The sequence below is a fragment of the Lynx canadensis genome, chromosome B3 (genome assembly GCF_007474595.2).
Source record: "Lynx canadensis isolate LIC74 chromosome B3, mLynCan4.pri.v2, whole genome shotgun sequence".
Classification (NCBI taxonomy): Eukaryota; Metazoa; Chordata; class Mammalia; order Carnivora; family Felidae; genus Lynx; species Lynx canadensis.
This window is the reverse complement of record NC_044308.2, coordinates 116,043,514-116,062,639: the sequence shown is the minus strand read 5'-3', so window position 1 is coordinate 116,062,639 and position 19,126 is coordinate 116,043,514. Positions and strand designations below refer to the sequence as shown.

General features: G+C 46.0%; 1 protein-coding gene across 1 annotated transcript in view; it reads right to left on the bottom strand.

The window, feature by feature from the left end:
* The window catches only part of TTC9 (tetratricopeptide repeat domain 9), a 32,056-nt gene that overhangs the window by 12,291 nt on the left and 639 nt on the right, over positions 1-19,126 (bottom strand). The gene's annotated exons all lie outside the window — the stretch shown is intronic.

Genomic DNA, 19,126 nt, shown 5'->3' with positions numbered 1-19,126 from the left:
GCTGAAATGGTCCATAATAAGCTCAAGAGAATCTAGCCCTGTACCAGGAGGAAGTGTCCATCCATCCTTCCGGAAGGGTAGTTAAATGAAGAGCAGATAACTTTTATTAAGTATGAATGGGCCAAGCACTGTTGTAAGCATTAACTCATTTCATCTGGATAACAACCTAAGGCTCTAGTACTTCTCTAGATGGGGAAACTGAGGCCCAGGGAAGTTCATTCACTTTGCCCAGGGTCACAAACAACTAAGTGTCAGGGCCAGGATGTGAGCCTGAGCCACCTGGCCCCCGAGACTGTGCTCCCAAGTGTTACACACACTGCCTTCCCAGGATGCTCAACTGCCTATAACGAATTTTAACTCGTTTCCTTCACTGGACAGATTTGAGGCCTGAGTTCTGCTTCTTGTGAGGCCTAAGTGTGAGGCCCTCACAGTGCCAAACTGCCCACTCTTTATGTATACTTCTCATCTGAAAGCTTCCTGTATAACTCTCTAGATCCCTCTCTGCATCAAAGAGGAAAACAAACAAACAAACAAAACCAAGTGCAGAGTTTCCACCAAGCCTTTTTTTTTTTTTTTTTAACTTCTAAAACCACCACCATCTCCAATTCCATTGAGAGTCTACTGTTATCCTCCAAGGGCTGACATGATCCATCTCTGGTTTCTTCCTGAAACAACCCCTACCTTAGCTGGTGCTTGTAAAACCAACCCCCTTAGTATTATTTTTTAACAGAAATTTTTGTTGAGGTAACTGTAGATTCACATGCAGGTGTAAGAAATAATCCATAAAGCTCCCCTGCACCCTTGACCCAGTCTCCCCCAAATGGTAACATCTTATAAAACTATATAGCATAATGTGTTGGCCATAAGACTGACACTAACACAATCCTCAGATTGATTTTTGCAGCTTTACTTGTACTCGTGCGTGTATGTCTAGTTATATGCCATTTTATCACTTACGTAGATTCCTCTATCTACTTTCAAAGTAACAAAACAGTTCCACTGCCATCAGGATCCCTCCTATTGCCCTTTAATAACTGCATCTCTACCCCTCCTGTATCCCCAACTCCTCTTTAACCCGTGACAACCACTGGTCCATTTTTCCTTACTAAAATTTTGTCATCTCAAAGCATCACATAAAAGGAACCATACAGTACGAAGCCTCTGGGAGTCGGCTTTTTTTCACTCAGCATAATCCCCTTGAGACGCATCCAAGTTGTTGCATGGATCAACAGTTCGTCCCTTTTACTGCTGAGTAGTATTCCACGGTGTGGATGTACCATCATCTGACCATTTCATCTGATGAAGGACATCTGAGCTGTTCTTGGTGTTTTGGTTATTGTGAATAACACTGCTGTGAACAGTCACAGACAGCTTTCATTTGTCTAGGACAAATGCCCAAGGGTGCACTGGGTCATGAGGGAAAACATTCAATCTGTCATCATGTAGCATGGTGTTAGCTTTAGTTGTTTGGTAGAAACTCTTTATCAACATCAGATAATTTCCTTCTATTTCTAACTTGCTGGGAAATCATTGTTTGTTTCTACTACCTGATGGTAATGGTTTCCTGTTGGGTACTCTTTTTTTTCCAATGAGGTCAGATCTATAGGTATAATCATCAAGTGGACCCTTTAGTTTTCCAGAGAATAAAATGATTTTTCACAGCCATATACTCAGATCATGCCCATCATTGCAATTATTCATGAAACATGTCTTCTTTGCCCTTCCAGACAAGCATTCTGTAGGGCATCTTTAAATCGTCCCACAGCAAAATCACATCATTGTGATTTGCATACATTGTATGCTTGATAAGTAGCAATACCTAACGTTAGTATCTTGTTTCACAACTCCCTTGACCTTCAAGATGACTGTGGGAAATAGGTATTATTCGTCCTGTTTCCAGAAGCTGAGGCTTAAGGAAGTTAAGTGGCTTGCTGAGCCCATCTGACTTGTAAGGAAAGAGCCAGAGTCATCTAAACCCATGTCCCATATTGGTTCCACTCCAGCTGACCTGGAAACCTGGACTCCATGATCTCTAAAGGTCTCTTCCGAGTCCAAGGCACTGGGAAACTGTAAGAGCAGGAAGATGGCTGTATCTGTTCACACCAGCCTTGCCCTGCCTGGTGCCCAGACAAGAGCTCTCCCGCCAGTGATGCTGCAGCTCCCACTGCCAGGAGTGTGTGGCTTTGTCCAGTGGGTTCAGTCTCCTCTGGGGCCATTCACATTCATTTCTGGCCTTCTGTTTTCCAATCCAGCACATGCTCACATTTGATTTGAACACACACTGCCAAGGGCTTCCTTTGCTTTCTTTGTTTTAGCAAAACTGTCTTTGAAGAGCCCTACTTTGCACCAGGACCCAGCTGCTCTTTGTTTCCCCACCCTTTGACTTTTTCACTTGGATGTCCCCAACATTCAAGAGCTGCTTGAACAAGGGATGCTGCTCTCACCATCGCCACACAATTTGGGCAGGGCCTCTTAGTAAACTTATTTGAAAAAGATATATTCGGGGCACCTGCGTGGCTCAGTCAGTTAAGTGTCTGACTGTTGGTTTCAGCTCAGGTCATGATCTTATGGTCTGTGGGTTCAAGCCCCACTTCAGGCTCAGCGCTGATAGGGTGGAGCCTGCTTAGGATCCTCTCTCTCTCTCCCTCGCTCTCTGCCCCTCCCCAACTCACTCGTGCTCTCTCTCTCTCTCTCTCAAAATAAATAAACTTTAAAAAAAATTATTCAGGGGGGCCTGGGGGGCTCAGTTGGTTGAGCGTCCAACTTTAGCTCAGGTCATGATCTCACAGCTTCTGGGTTCGAGCCCCACATCAGGCTCTGTGCTGATGGCCCAGAGCCTGGAGCCTGCTTCGGATTCTGTGTCTCCCTCTCTCTCTGCCCTTCCCCCACTCACGCTCTGTCTCTCTCTGCCTCAAAAATAAATAAATATTAAAAGAATTTTAAAAAATTATTCATCACAGCCTATGCCCAGGGCTTCATAAGGAAAATGGACAGCGTTGAAAAGACACTGGTACCTTCAAGGAGCTGACACTCTTCTTTTTCAGCCTTTCTTGGCCAGCACTTAGGTGTTAACATGGCAGGTGAGAGAGCTAAGGTGAAAAACCCATCTAAAATCCTTTAAGTTGAAGGCTCATGTTGATAGTCCTTTAAGAGATGTCAGAGTCTGCTCAACAGAGTGTAATGCCAAAGCCTGAGGTCAGTTCAGCTTTTTGGTGCCTTCGACATACCACTGTTCATGAGGGAACCACTCAGGTGCTATGGTGGCATACTGATAAGTTATCTCCCTGTGGCCCCTAATTCTCATTCTTTTTTTTTTTTTTTTTCAACGTTTATTTATTTTTGGGACAGAGAGAGACAGAGCATGAACGGGGGAGGGGCAGAGAGAGAGGGAGACACAGAATTGGAAACAGGCTCCAGGCTCCGAGCCATCAGCCCAGAGCCTGACGCGGGGCTCGAACTCACGGACCGCGAGATCGTGACCTGGCTGAAGTCGGACGCTTAACCGACTGCGCCACCCAGGTGCCCCACCCTAATTCTCATTCTTGACCTCACGTGGTAGACACACAGGATAGGAATGGGTGGTAGGACAGGATTAATGCTTATTGGAGTCTTCATTAACATCCCTTTCTTGGGTTGGAAGTGCGAATGGTGGGGGGAGCAGCTGGGCCATTTGGAATGTGATGATAAGTATATACCTAGCAATAGAAGAAACCCATCGCCTGAAATTATGTTTACCTTGCTGGCTCTGGCCAAGACACATGTCATGCTTAGTGTCAGGAATTCTGAGCCAGGATGAAGGGAAATCTCAGAAGCCAAAATCCCATCCTATTTTCCTTTTGGACTTTAAAGAAGGCTTTTCCTGGTCTGATGACCTCGCCCGCCATCCCTTTGGACCCCAGCATCCTCTCTCCTATTCCTGTTGCCTTCCCCACAATCCTTCCATGGCACCTGTGCAAACATCATGTCACCAGATATTTTGGGGGTAAGTTAATTAACAGGCACATATGTAACAGAAAGAGCACTTCTGTGGCCTCTCTATGGCAGCACTGTTTATATTAGCAAAGTGTTGGAAATAACCAAACTATCTACCAGTAGAAGACTGGTTAAATAAATAATGGGACATGGGTATAATGGAACATGACATACATTAAAATCATGCTGTAGATGGGGCGCCTGGGTGGCGCAGTTGGTTAAGCGTCCGACTTCAGCCAGGTCACGATCTCGCGGTCCGTGAGTTCGAGCCCCGCGTCAGGCTCTGGGCTGATGGCTCAGAGCCTGGAGCCTGTTTCTGATTCTGTGTCTCCCTCTCTCTCTGCCCCTCCCCCCGTTCATGCTCTGTCTCTCTCTGTCTCAAAAATAAATAAACGTTAAAAAAAAATTTTTTTAAATCATGCTGTAGAAAAATACTTCATGACACTGAAAAGACATTCTTAGTGGAAAACATCGGTGGAAAAATAAAGGTTGTAAACATTTGTGCAGTACAATGTGAATCTTGTGAAAAATAACTGTGTGTGTGTGTGTGTATCAGGTGGAGAATTTGCAATAGCAGTCATCAGAGTTCCTCTTAGGGAAGAAATTATCCTTTTTTTAGAATACTCGCATCAGGGGCTCCTGGGTGGCTCAGTCGGTTAAGCATCCAACTTCGGCTCAGGTCATGATCTCATGGTTCGTGGGTTCGAGCCCCGCATTGGGCTCTGTGCTGACAGCTCGGAGCTCTGGAGTTCAGATTCTGTGTCTCCCTCTCTCCCTGCCCCTCCCCTTGCACTCTTTCTCTCTCTCTCTCTCAAAACAAATAAACATTAAAAAAAAAAAAAAAAAGAATACCCTCACCAACTGCTCTAGTGGGTAAGGTGAAACTTAGAGATGAGTTGGAGGCAAATAAGGCAGATAAAAAGATGAGCAAACTGCTCTGTCTGTGAAACGACCTGAATGTGAAAGTGGGAGACTCTAAGAAACAGAAGGTTTGTAGGGGAGAAAAGAATCTGAGGAACATGGTAGGATGTTGGAACCTGCAAAAAAAAGTTAGCGGTCGGGGCACCTGGGTGGCTCAGTCAATTGATCACCCAACTCTTGATTTCAGCTCAGGTCATGATCTCATGGTTCGTGACATCAAGCCCCACATTGGGCTCCATGCTGATGGTGTGGAGACTGCTTGGGATTCTCTCTCTCTCCCTCACTCTCTGCCTGTCCCCTGCTTGCACGTGCTCTCTTTCTCTCTCTCTCAAAATAAATAAACATCTTTTTTTAAAAGAAAAAGAATTTTGAATATTCAGTTTTTGAGATGTAAACCCTCTTGGATCCCGCAACCTTCGGTAACTGTACAGCCTGATGCGTTGGTAGTAGCACAGGACGTGAAAGGGAAGAGGCCACAAAGGGAAGAAGTGCCCCCTGGCTGACACCCGGGGAAAGTGAGCGGCATCCTGCAGGGACAGGGTAAGGAAGTCAGGGGTCCCCGGGGGTAGTAGCCCCAGCACAAATAAGACAAACCCCTCCCTTCCTAAATAAACCGGAGAAAGGTGGACCTTGAAGTGGGCTAGCTGATACATGTTTATACGGACACAGAAGAAAGACTGGGAGGAAACCAACCCAAACAGAAAAGAGTTGACAGGATGGCTGGATGACAAGTGAGTTGTTGCCTCTTCTTTGAATTTCTTTTATTTGCAGTATCTTCTACAATTAACAGCGTTTCACTTTTGTAATTGGAAAACTATGTTAAAAATCACCTCCGCCCATTATGTCTTCAAAGAGAGCAGGGGTAGAACTCCAAAGAAGAGTGCAGAGAAGGCTTCTGAAGGGTGTCCTGAGCCGAAAGCTCTGCCTGTTCCCGGGGCCCTGACTTGGAAAGACCTGGGGCCATGAGAGGGCCCTGGGCATCATGGCGGAGGCACGCCTGCAAGGGCGGATTACCAGGAGAGTCCAAGGGACACGCCTGCTAGTGTGTTCACTCTCAGGATGCCTGTGCAAGTGAAGGGCCTTCCTCGTGGAACGCCAGGAGGGAAGCTTGGGAAGCTGGCACCAGCATGTGGCACAACAGAGCACACAGAGCAGGCCTGAGGCTACCGGCCTCACAGCCTCTCCCTCCGATGTCTTCCTCTCAAGGAGGCCTTGCCTTCCTCCGTGTCCCCTTCCCGCCAGTAAGCTTTCTTGCTCGTTAGGCTCCCCAGGGAACCCAACTGATCACAGCATGCGTCTTCTCTCCCTGGCAAATCCTACACCCTGCTCTCAGACTCTGAACTGGTCTGACTTGTGAGAGAGCCCAGGTTCTAACCCCACTCATTCAGTTCAAAGAGACGGTCAGAGGATCCTGAGGTAGAGGATGGAAAATGGCAGAGAACGGACTCTAACCGAACCTTATTTGCTGATACAGTTTCATGCCGAAACACGTCTGCCTAGAGCTCAGCAGTCTCTGTCTCCTGGACCAACCTGTATCCCGAGAAGCTGCAAGGAGGCACAGACCCCATGTCCCAGCGGCCCTTGCTTCTGGCTCTGCTGCCCTTCAGAGGAAGCCTGATGGGTTACCTGTTCACTCAGCCTCCTGGGCCCAGGAACGCACCAGGTTCGAAACACCCACACTGAAGGCTGTTAGTTTACACTTTGGTCACTTCCCCTGCCCTAAAGCCACTGACCTCTCTTTTGACCTCCTCTGTTTGCTCACTTGCTTCCCATTCGCCCCCATAACCTCCTTTGCAGGGTCCTTTGTCCCTCCTGTCTCACATACTTTCCCGTCCTGGTCCCTACCTGAGTAGGGGTTAGATTTACACAAGCCATCATTTATTAATGATGCCTGCTGTGTCATTTCATTTCAATCACCATCACAGTCCTGTGTGCTGCATATTATCACTCCCATACTATAAAGGAAACAAGCTCAGAGAGGTCAGGACCTGCCTGGGGTTAATGGAGGAGTCCACAGGAAGTCAGGATTCAAACCTAGATCCTGTCATACTAAGTAAAGTTCTCTCCCATGAGGCCACACTGCCCTGTGTCTGTCCCTCTGTGTTCTCTCTCTTCCCTCCCATCCTCATTGGCACACACAGGGCTACAGCCCTTCTTCCCTATAATGGCGTAAAGAAGAGTCTACACGAGTTCCCAATGACCCAGCGGCCTCCACAGCCTGAGGGTGCAGATCCATTTGAGCAAGGAGCTCATCTCTGACTCAGGGTGAGCATGAGGCCCAGAACCATATCCCCAAATGCTTGGCTGTACCCCAGACTCCTGAGGGATCTTTAGCTTTGGGCCAAGGGCAGCAACTGTCTGAGACACTATTAACTTAGCCAGCAACTGTTGCCTGCTCCAAATCGAAGTCTGAATTTTGAAATAATCTGGGAAGATAGAGCAGTAACAGGTGATATTTTGTGACATCCATTAAGAGTCCAGGGGCCAGATGGCATTTTAAATAGGCTTCCAACACTTACCCTGGTTTCTGGCAGAGACCCTCTGTCTGACTCTATCATCCCGGGAGGCTGTGAGGTCCCTTATTTCGGTTTACTCCCATATTTGCAAGGGTTGCCTTGGAAATCTTAGTTGAGATCTTTTCATGGCTATTTGTCAGCACATACCAGTAAACTAGAATAAAAGAGAGCTTGTTTCTTGTCTCTTTCCTAAATCTGCTCCCAGAAAGAGAGGCTGGGACACGGGGCGGGGGGCGGGGGGGAGGAGTCGCCGAAAGGCCTTCAAAATCCTAGACAGTCCAGCACTTGTGAGGGCACTGGCCCAACCCCCACTGTTTACATTTGGGGAAACGGAGGCTTAGAGTGCTGTGACTTGTCCACAGTCACGGAGCAAGTGGGCAGCAGACCCTAGACTAGAACCCTAGTTCCCACTGCCCCCGTGCCATGTTTGGAGGAGAACAGAGAAGATTTCGATTTGCATAGTGAACAGTAAAGATTCAATGAATGAGTGAGTTTCCTTCCAATACTCAGTCTGCTGCGTCTGAGCTACCAATACAGGTGGTCAGGATTTCTGAGATTCAGGGGCCAAATAAGAATCTGGAGCATTGAGTACACACGCCGTCCCTTCCTCAACACCAGAGGCACATTGCTAACGTTCAGGACGAATTTATATCACTTAAAACGACAATTTACACTTCTAATACTTTGTAGGCTAGGAAGCACATTCACATACATTATCTTCTTGCTCCTCACCCTCACCTTGTGAGTCAAGCCGGCCTGACCATACCCATTTAATAAGTGAGGAAAATCAAGGTCAGGGATTTTGCAAACAGGTTAAGTTCACATATGTGGCGAATGTGCCCCCAGCTGTCATGCGGGTCTACCTCAGTTAGTGTTGCACTAGACCCAGGGCCAGCTGGTCTCCTTAGTGCTGGCTTTGGGGCTTCTTTGATTTTGTTTCTTGGGAGATGACATTTGGACCCACAAAGTCAGAACCTAGTACCAGCCGATCATAAAGACACTAACCAAAAAATAAATAGTACTTTCTGGGGTGTTAGGATTGCAAATGCCCTACACTGCACGGAATAAATAATACATGGCCAACCTCACTCGGTACTAAAACTGAAACATATTTTAAAAAGATGGTATCACGGGCGCCTGGGTGGCGCAGTCGGTTAAGCGTCCGACTTCAGCCAGGTCACGATCTCGCGGTCCGGGAGTTCGAGCCCCGCGTCGGGCTCTGGGCTGATGGCTCGGAGCCTGGAGCCTGTTTCCGATTCTGTGTCTCCCTCTCTCTCTGCCCCTCCCCCGTTCATGCTCTGTCTCTCTCTGTCCCAAAAATAAATAAACGTTGAAAAAAAAAATAAATAAAATAAAAAGATGGTATCATCCCTCTCATGACATTAAAACTGACCAGGTCTAGAGTAATGCATTTGGATAATTCCAGATGCTATTCATCTAGTGGGTCATTTCTCACTGTGTCCGCAAAGTGATTACTGAGACGGTAATGGCTGAAATGAGTTTCCGCTCTTAACCCTTCCACTTAAATTTCTCAGGACCTCCTAACTGGAGCAAGGGGGACAGAAAAGAGGAGGACATATGGGTAGGGCTTCTGCAGTCTTTAGGCTCACTGGAAATTATGCCTCACTGGCTCCTCACACCTCTCCATACAAATTCAGGTCATCTTCCTAATGACAAAAGACCCAGGGAAATTCTGACCTGGTTACAGAATGCAGGCCACTTGCCTCTTCACCACCCGGGATGGTCACGGAATGGGAATCCTAATCACAGAAGGCACAATCACAACAAAAGGATGTTTGACCTACAGAACATAAGACTGGAAGATGAGCAAGTGAGTTGCCTTAAAAATGCCAAGGTTTGTGGCGCTGGGGTGGCTCAGTCGGTTAAGCGTCCAACTTCGGCTCAGGACATGATCTCACGGTCCGTGAGTTTGAGCCCCGCGTCGGGCTCTGTGCTGACAGCTCAGAGCCCGGAGCCTGCTTCGGATTCTGTGTCTCCCTCTCTCTCTGACCCTCCCCCGTTCATGCTCTGTCTCTCTCTGTCTCAAAAATAAATAAACGTTTAAAAAAAATGTTTTTTTTAAATGCCAAGGCTTGTCCTTACTACAAAGGTGAAGAGATGTAGTCTATGTGAGATGTCTATGTTGCCTCCAAGGGTAGACAGAATATGGATGGATTTCAAGGAGACAAATTTTAGTAGTTAAGGAAGAAACTCCTAAAAATGGAGGCTGTGAGGTGAACAATTAGGACTATGGGCTTTGGAATTACAGAGTGGCAGATGAGAAACCCCAGCTTGCCACATACTACTATGTGACCACAGATAAGTGACGTAGCTATTCCAAGTTTAAGTTTTCTGTCTCACAAAGGCAGATCAAATGAAAATATATATATTAAAAACATATAAGTATACTTATAAATGTGTAAATTATATGTAATTTATATATGTTTATATACATGTAGGTGGTATACACACACACACACACACACACACACACAAGGTGGAGGACCCTGTCCTTCATGTTTATTCCTGTATACTCAGGCCCCACGCCCTGGGTCTAGTACATATTAAATGCTCAATTAATATTAATGGAATGATTGAATTTACTGTATCCTTAATATGAGACAGCTACTGGAATAAGCATTGTCACTTATTTCATACACATTCTCTTTTTTTGTTTTTTGAGAGAGAGACAGACAGACAGACAGAGTGCACACGTGTGCACTTGAGTGGGGTGAGGGGGGGCATAGGGAGTGAGAGAATCCCAAGCAGGTTCCACACCCAGTGCAGAGCCTGCCACGGGGCTTGATCTCACTACCATGAGATCCTGACTTGAGCCAAAATCAAGAGTCGATCACTTAACTGACTGAGCCGCCAGGGCGCCCCTCAAACACATTCTTAAAACATCAACCTGGTGCTAGGAATTGGGCTTGTCACGGTAGTCTTTAGCTCCATGATTGTTTTTTTTTTGTTTTTTTTTTTTTTTTGAGCCAGCCAGGCGCCTTTATTTATTTATATATATATATATATATATATATATATATATATATGAAATTTATTGACAAATTGGTTTCCATACAACACCCAGTGCTCATCCCAAAAGGTGCCCTCCTCAATACCCATCACCCACCCTCCCCTCCCTCCCACCCCCCATCAACCCTCAGTTTGTTCTCAGTTTTTAACAGTCTCTTATGCTTTGGCTCTCTCCCACTCTAACGTCTTTTTTTTTTTTTCCTTCCCCTCCCCCATGGGTTCCTGTTGAGTTTCTCAGGATCCACATAAGAGTGAAACCATATGGTATCTGTCTTTCTCTGTATGGCTTATTTCACTTAGCATTACACTCTCCAGTTCCATCCACGTTGCTACAAAAGGCCATATTTCATTTTTTCTCATTGCTACGTAGTATTCCATTGTGTATATAAACCACAATTTCTTTATCCATTCATCAGTTGATGGACATTTAGGCTCTTTCCATAATTTGGCTATTGTTGAGAGTGCTGCTATGAACATTGGGGTACAAGTGCCCCTATGCATCAGTACTCCTGTATCCCTTGGGTAAATTCCTAGCAGTGCTATTGCTGGGTCATAGGGTAGGTCTATTTTTAATTTTCTGAGGAACCTCCACACTGCTTTCCAGAGCGGCTGCACCAATTTGCATTCCCACCAACAGTGCAAGAGGGTTCCCGTTTCTCCACATCCTCTCCAGCATCTATAGTCTCCTGATTTGTTCATTTTGGCCACTCTGACTGGCGTGAGGTGATACCTGAGTGTGGTTTTGATTTGTATTTCCCTGATAAGGAGCGACGCTGAACATCTTTTCATGTGCCTGTTGGCCATCTGGATGTCTTCTTTAGAGAAGTGTCTATTCATGTTTTCTGCCCATTTCTTCACTGGGTTATTTGTTTTTCGGGTGTGGAGTTTGGTGAGCTCTTTATAGATTTTAGATACTAGCCCTTTGTCCGATATGTCATTTGCAAATATCTTTTCCCATTCCGTTGGTTGCCTTTTAGTTTTGTTGGTTGTTTCCTTTGCTGTGCAGAAGCTTTTTATCTTCATAAGGTCCCAGTAATTCACTTTTGCTTTTAATTCCCTTGCCTTTGGGGATGTGTCGAGTAAGAGATTGCTACGGCTGAGGTCAGAAAGGTCTTTTCCTGCTTTCTCCTCTAAGGTTTTGATGGTTTCCTGTCTCACATTTAGGTCCTTTATCCATTTTGAGTTTATTTTTGTAAATGGTGTGAGAAAGTGGTCTAGTTTCAACCTTCTGCATGTTGCTGTCCAGTTCTCCCAGCACCATTTGTTAAAGAGGCTGTCTTTTTTCCATTGGATGTTCTTTCCTGCTTTGTCAAAGATGAGTTGGCCATACGTTTGTGGGTCTAGTTCTGGGGTTTCTATTCTATTCCATTGGTCTGTGTGTCTGTTTTTGTGCCATTTAGCTCCATGATTGTTACTAAAATTTTATTATTGTAGTTGTTATTTTGTGGTGGTGGTGAGTATCTCTATTGTTGGAAGTACCTAAGTTTATACTAGATGCCAGGTTGGTCAGGCTGACAAGGGAATCCACACACGTAAGTAAGGTTTGGGGTCCCAAACCAAATCTAAAATCATAATTCTGATTTTACATAACTCTGAAGATAGCTAGTTAGCACCACTTCTCAATTTTTGTTCTTTATATACAGAAACACCATGGAAGGGAAACATTTGCCCTATGAGCTTCCTCCATGTAAACCTTGTCTGTAACTTGAGCGCTATTTTATTTATTGATTCATTCGTTCGTTCGTGCATCCATTCATTCATAGTAGGCTTCACACCCAGCAGGGAGCTCAACGCCAGGCTTGAACTCACAACCTGAGGTCAAGACCTCAGCTGAGATCAAGAGTCAGACGCTTAACCGCCCGAGTCACCCAGATGTCCCTTGAGTACTCTTTGAATGTCCTTTTGGCAGAAAGGGAAGGGAAAGTCCACTTGGATACATTTCAACTTGAGATGCTTTTAGTTCAAGTCAACCTACCTTGGCACTACACATCCTGCTTCGTTTTCAAAAATATTTGGGAAGTGTTGGTTTGGATCCTACTAGACATTGGCATCATTTTATTGCTGACATGAAAATGTCTATGTATAAGAGAAAGGGAATGAGTTTTACATTGCTAATGAATGATTTCAAGGTCACGTGAATACCAGCAAGAAGGCTAAACTCCTTTCATCTTTTGTAGCATTATCTTTGGCTTTTTTATGTCTGGTACCACTGTCAGTGCTAGAGGTTGTGGCTATGTAGTTGGAGCAGGACTAACCATTTTGGTGAAAATGGAAAACTCTGTTCCCAACATGAACATCTGACTTCCCAAAGTCACTGGGGAAACAGGAAGTTGATGGCGGGTTGGTTGAAACACTTCGTTTTTATCCGAGCTATTTGGAGTAGACATAGGCTGGTGGTGAAAGAGATAGGCTGTAAGAAGGGAATATCCCATCTGGAGGTCACTCACAACTTGTAAAGCTCCTGTAGCAACGTTTGGATGCTCCAGATCTTGGCCTTCCTCTCCTCACTGCAGCTGAGTCCCCTTGCCTTGGATGGGACACTCCCATGTATTTTTGCTGTAGGGACTTTGACTTTAAGGTGTCCTAAAGAGTTGCCGGCGAAAAGCCACCCAACTCATTTCCCTTGTTGGTAAACTAAGGACCTTCAGAATCTACTTTATTTTATTTTTATTTTTTAAATGTTTATTTGTTTTTGAAAGAGAGAGAGAGAGAGAACACGGGGAAGGGCAGAGAGAGGGGGGACAGAGGATCTGAAGCAGAGAGCCTGACGCAGGGCTCGAACTCACAAACCATGAGGTCATGACCTGAGCCAAAGTCAGACACTTAACCGACTGAGCCACCCAGGTGCCCCCAGAATCCACTCTTGAAACTCAGCCCAAAGCCTACATTCAGAACGTTCTTTCCTTGAAAGCATCCTACAAGTTTCAATTCTCCCATCTTCTCCTGGAACACGATCTCAGAAGCCACATTTACAGGCAAAGATTTATTGGCAAAGATGCTGCCCAAGGAACAGCTTCGGACCAGCGATGGCTTGGCCAGTCAAGCTCTCCTGTCCAGATGGCAAGCTCTTGGCTGAGCACCTCAGCATGAAACCCCTCTTCTTTCCCCTTCCTTTGACCAATCCTTAACCCCAAAACTCATCTTCTGGCTACTGAGGTACACGTTGACTCTAGCTCATCATCTCCCTTTTTACCACTGAATTCTTGCATTTGTAATCCATCCATCTTTATATTTGGTTCTCTGGCTCCACATCAACTTCTGTTGAGCGCCCTTTGTCTTACAACCTGCCTCAGAGTCTAGATCTAATTTTGTCCACCTTAGAATGTTTCCACCCAGTCAGTCATCTTCTGGTATTCCACTGAGGGGGGTTTCAAGGGTGGGTGACTCACGCAATCACACAGGACTTGTGCTCAGAAGGGCCCTGCACTGGGCTTAATGCTCTGCTGTTGCTTCCTGGAAATTCCTAACAACTTTATCTTTGGAGTTGTGTTTTGTAAGTGAAGTTCGATGGGAATGAAGCACAAACAGGAGCAGAGGAGACAGGCACAGCCATTCTGTGCAGCCCCACTTGCATAGAGCAGTCATGATGCCCCATGAGCACAGAATTCCAGCGGGCCCACAGCGCGTAAGAGTTCATCAAGACCCAGCTCGAGTACAAGGTAAGACTGTCAGGGATGTAACTAAGTCAGCAGGCAGACCAGCTAACAGCCCCAAGAGGTATGCTTCTCATTCAACCCAGAAATTGCTACACATGCAGAAAGAAAGCAGTGAGAAGCACAAATGACCTCAAGTCCCCTCCTATCCTTTCTTACTTATGTCACTTCCCTGGATACTAGCCAACCACTTGTGCTGAAAGAGATGACACAGAAGCAAAGAGTAGGGTAAGAGTAGGGAATAGTCCCTGTTCCTTTCCCTAGTCAGTAGAAAGCCAAACTTGGTGGAAAGTGCACACATGATGAATGCATATAAATAAAGACGGGTGCCTGGGTGGCTCAGTCGGTTGAGCGTCTGACTCTGGATTTCAGCTCAGGTTGGGATCCCAAGGTCGTGGGATCAAGCTCCAAGTCAGGCTCCCCACTGAGTTCGGAGCCTCCTTAGGGTTCTCTCTCCCTCTCCCTCTGCCCCGCTCCCCAGATCGTTTTCTCTCTCTCCAAAGAAAAAATAATAATCTTAGAAAAAAAGCATTAAAAAAAAAAGAATGCATACAAAGAAATGAAATAAAGCCAGTTGATTTTGTTTTGTCAGCATCTCCACTATTCTAGCAAGAAGAAACTACATATGCCTGTATAAGCTACAAAATGTGAATTGCGTAATTTATGTGATTTCACGCACAACGTAAGTGCTTTCACATCTGCACTTAAAACTAGCATCGCACAATATAAAGATGAACAGTGACATTCATGCCAATAATTTAAAATTTCAACTTTCTTACAATGACATTAAATAGCAAATAAAAGCACCATGTCAAGTCGAGAGAGAGAGAAAGACAGATCCTGAAAGTAAGAAAAAAGCTTTATCTCTTAACACCTTTAATGATACTTTCTCCCTGCTTCTGGAACAAGGAGTTCCACATTTTCATTTTGCACTAGGCGCCATAAATTATGTAGCCAGCTCTGGTCCCGTGGCTTTAAGGCACGTCCATCCCAGGCCTTTACCCAGTGTGACTCCTCTAGGCCTTGTCACACCCCTGTCCTGGGGCTTCAGTTGGGATCAGTGGATATTATCTGTCCCTTTGGTAAAATAAAAAAATTAAAAACCCCTCTGAAACATAGCTCTAAATCGATGGGAAAATGGGTAAAATGACATGGTATGGGCTTAACCAAAGTCCCAGGGTATGCCAGTGATAGAGGCACAAGCTGACTCTCATCTAGCCTTCAGATCCAATGCCATGGCCTGTTGGCACGCATCTTTACCACTGGCATTTGAGTCTCGAATATCATTTGAAAATACCAACAAAGTCATTACATGTTGCAACCTTTTGATCACACCCCAGCTGGGGCCACCACAGCCCCACAGGAATCATGTAGAGCTAAAGGCCCTGCCTTTCAAGAGATTCTGCACAAAACATTCCAAGGCCCCAGGGGAGTCTTGTGTCTTGTTCAAGGTCAACAGGAGTCGATCACCAGGCCAACACAGGCTTCCTTGGCAGCTTTGGTAAGGATTAGATTCCTGTATCTCCCCAGGCAGGTCAGAGATCTTTTCAATCACTGTGTCAAAGTCATTTGAAATTCTGAAAGAACAGGATGCTTCCCATCTTTTTTTTTTTTTTTTTTTTTTTTTTTAATTCCTTGAAGAATAAGACAGGTAAAATCAAATCCAGGGGTCTTGAGGCACTGGCCAGATCCCTCCTAATCAGGAGGGACTCCAAGCCAGAATGGACCACAACTATGGGCACGTTGATAACTGCTCTCACACCCTTCATGCGACCTCCTCGAGTCATCTAAGTGGATTTTTAGACTAGCATTTCTTAGCACATTCTAGCTGCCCTCTTGTTATTCTCTTAGAACCTTCCATGAAGAGTACCAGGGTTCATCAGATCTAAGTTTTCTCCAGAAGCCTCACCACAGCATTTTATTTGGTGCGAAGATGCCCTCGGCAACAGAGCCTAATCCTCTAGGTACTTCTGGGCTAGTCCAAGTTCCTTCCAAATCCCAAACATCTCCCTCTATGGACAGCTGATGTCCATAGGACATCATAGGAGGACAGATCCTTGTGGGCACGAACATCTTCAGGCTGCTTCCACCAGGAGCTGGCTGGGCCACTCAGCAGGCACTGTGGCCCAGATGGAAGGGTCAGTTGCCTTTCTGCCAGAAAGAATGTGCAGCTGCTGTCTCCTTCCTATTAGCAGGCGTGAGGGGGACAGGGTACATTATGGGCGACACTGCACTGTTGTGTCACTGACAACAATAACAGTGATCTTTTCTTCCCTTGCCATCCGATGATAATTGTAAGCCCACACTTAAAATGTTCATGTTCCCATTTTGAACAATCTTCACAACAAGATTTTAATGAAACGTAACAGTGTTCCTGGCATAATGGTAAGTGGAAATAAAAGCAGGAGATACAGGAGGTCCTTGCTTTGCGAGCAGTTTACGTTTATGTGTAGGAAAAAAAACACAGGGAGAAAATACATCACAAGGAATGCCTTTAGGTGGTGGGATTAAAGGTAATTTGGTATTTTCTTCTTTAAACTTTTTGATATATTCTAAAAGAAAAAAACACTTTATAGGTACGTATTACTTTTGTAATCTGACAAGAAAGGATACTTTCCTATTAGCTAGAATTTCTGAGATCGTAGTAACAGATTTAATGCATTATCCCAAAGGAAATCAACATCAGGCTTCTCCCTCTCCAGGTGACTTCCAGGATCCCCTCTCCCAGCTGAATTTTCTATACAGTATACAGATTTTGGCTTTGACACGACTGCTCAGCTTGTAATTACTCTTCTTTTCTTTTTCATTAAAACTTGAAAATATTTAGAAATAGCCCTACCAGGTTTTTGAATTAAGGTACTGTATTACTTCCTCCTGGTTACCAGGGCTCAGATCCCCCAACAGAATTTTTCAAGGGTAGGGCTCTAAAGCCCACCTGACCCTGGATTCAGGGAGACAGAGGCCTAGAGACACTTACTTTGTGCATCAAGGTGTGATGACAAGAACATTGATTTTGAACTTGAATGGCTCTGGAACCTTGGGTTGTTTTTTTGTTTTGTTTTGTTTTGTTTTGTTTCTCTACAATCTCTTAGCAAGTTGGTGTAAAGATTAAAAAGTGCATTGGAGTGTCTGGGTGGCTCAGCCGGTTAGCTGTCCGACTTGGGCTCAGGTCATGATCTCGTAGTCCGTGAGTTTGAGCCCCCGAGTTGGGCTCTGTGCTGATAGGTCAGAGCCTGGCGCCTGCTTCGGATTCTGTAGGTCTCTCTTTCTCTCTGCCCCTCCTCCACTCGCGCTCTGTCTCTCTCTGTCTCCCTCTCTCTCTCTAAGATAAATAAACATTAAAAAAAAAATTAAAAAGCACATTGTGCGTGAAGTGCCCAGCGCAGTGCACACAATAAAGTATTAATATGAAGAGTGGTGAGTGCTGGAGAAGGCAGCAGTGGGGAAATCTGCTCCTGTACTCCCCGTTCTCCCACCACAGAAGTTTTCCAAAGTGCCTGGGGCGCGGGTGGGGTGGGGGGAGGGTGAGGAGGAGCTGGCGGGACCTGAGCCCCACCCTGACTGGGCTCGCCTGACCCAGGACACGTCTTTGGTTTCACCATGGAAATGTAACCACTTCTGTGGTAGGAGATGGGCAGTCCTAGCCACAGGCCAGCAGCCAAAAGCGTGGGGTGAGGGGCAAGCCTAGAATGCTCATGGACAACACTAAATATTAAGACTCCATTACCACTCTGAAACCGCCGCATTAGTGATCCAGAGTGCCTCTTCCTCCACCCACGGCCACTCTGCCCTTTAACTATTCATCAGGCGGAAGCAAGGATGCCAGAGACTTACAGGAAATAAAGAGAATCAAGCTGTACGTTATGATGGACCAAGATAGTCCATCTGGCTATACCACTCCTTTATCTGCCGCCATCATTGTTAGCACCACCATTTTTACAGCTGCTACTACCACCAGTCTATTAATCCTTTACATTTGCAAACTACAATTCATAAAGTGGCTGGGTTTTGCCTGGGTCGGGATGATCCTGGACATGGCATCACGGGAAGACAGAGGCAGGCTGGCACTAGCAACCTCAAAGGGAACAGAGCAGAATCACTGCCAGGTTTTTTTCATGCCCCGACCGCCTGCACCCCACACACATCCACCATCCCCAGCCACACCCAGTCACTCTCTCAAAGTGACTCTGCCCCAACTGTCCGGAGCTAGTTTTAGGCAACTTCAAGGGTTAGGAACTAGGAGGAATGGCCTTTTACTTGGCCAGAGGAGCTGGACCATGCCCAAATCCCATCAAATGGGGTGAGAGAGGAGTAGAGAGTGCCTTTCAAATATAAGGTCATCGCGTCTGCCAACATCTCCCACCTTCTCACAGCAAGGCCCTGGAAAGACCCAGACTCTTCCTTTTGTTTTTGTTGTTGTTTGTGAGGTTTTACATTTTCCTGTGCCAAAGTTAAATTTTTAAAAATGTCTGACTTTGACCTAAATCCCCAAAGTGAACTCTGGAATGTGTATCTCGCCTTCTCATCCCAACAGAAGGGTCCCCTTTTTCCAAATCAGGCCCAGCAGCCAGCTGGGGAGAGGACCAGCGCTACAGGGAGGGAGGATGTTACACACAGCTCAAGCTCAACCATGAACTAGCTTCCCTTTGAGATCGCTCTCTTCACCTGGCAACCGGGGGCCCCAGCAGAGCTGAGAGAGAAGAAAGTGGCATTTTGGAATCCATTTTGCTCAAGATGCTGAAGGCTCGTGGCAAACTGCCCTTTGCTACTGAGGCCAAGGGAACTTGGGGAAGGACCTTAGCCTTTGGGATGCGGTCAGTTGAGGGCAAGGTGAGGGCGAGCTCTGGTGCCAATGATACCCGAGGAGGGCAGCCACTGGGCATGCGGTGGGTGCGGGTGCCCACCCTGGGCGCCACTTCCCGCATTTGGACCCAGGTCCACTGGTGAGCGGTAGCAGCAGCGATCGCCATCAGGCCAGCTGGGTCCCCTTCTGTGTGTCCAGTTATTTTTAAGTGAGATTTACGACGGACGAGG